The sequence below is a fragment of the Nannospalax galili genome, unplaced genomic scaffold, assembly GCF_000622305.1.
Source record: "Nannospalax galili isolate Female #2095 unplaced genomic scaffold, S.galili_v1.0 scaffold335, whole genome shotgun sequence".
NCBI lineage: Eukaryota > Metazoa > Chordata > Mammalia > Rodentia > Spalacidae > Nannospalax > Nannospalax galili.
This window is the reverse complement of record NW_008337842.1, coordinates 2,191,881-2,192,350: the sequence shown is the minus strand read 5'-3', so window position 1 is coordinate 2,192,350 and position 470 is coordinate 2,191,881.

The window sequence follows — 470 nt, the reverse complement described above, 5'->3', positions numbered from 1 at the left end:
GAATTCATGTCCACAAAACCAGCCCTTCAGAGAGTTCTGGAAGCAATACAAAGAGCTGAAGAAAGGAATGACTATACCCAAGGGGAAAGAAATTCAATGAAGGTATAACTGTGGAAAAGTACAGCTATATCAAGAATGTACACAGGAATAAAATTGACAGGATTCAATACTCATCTTTCATTAATAACTTTAAATATTAATGGATTGAACTCCCCAATCAGAAAGACACAGACTAGGTGAATGGGTTAAGAAACAAAACCCATCTTTTTGTTGTCTGCAAGAAACCCATCTCTCTTTCAAGGACAGACACTTTCTTAAAGTGAAAGGATGGAAAAAAATGTACCAAGCAAATGGTACTAATAAAAAAACAGGCATTGCAATTCTAATATCTGAAAAAATAACTTTAAACTAAAACTAATCAGAAGAGATAAAGAGGACCACTTCATTCTGATCAAAGGAACAATAAATCA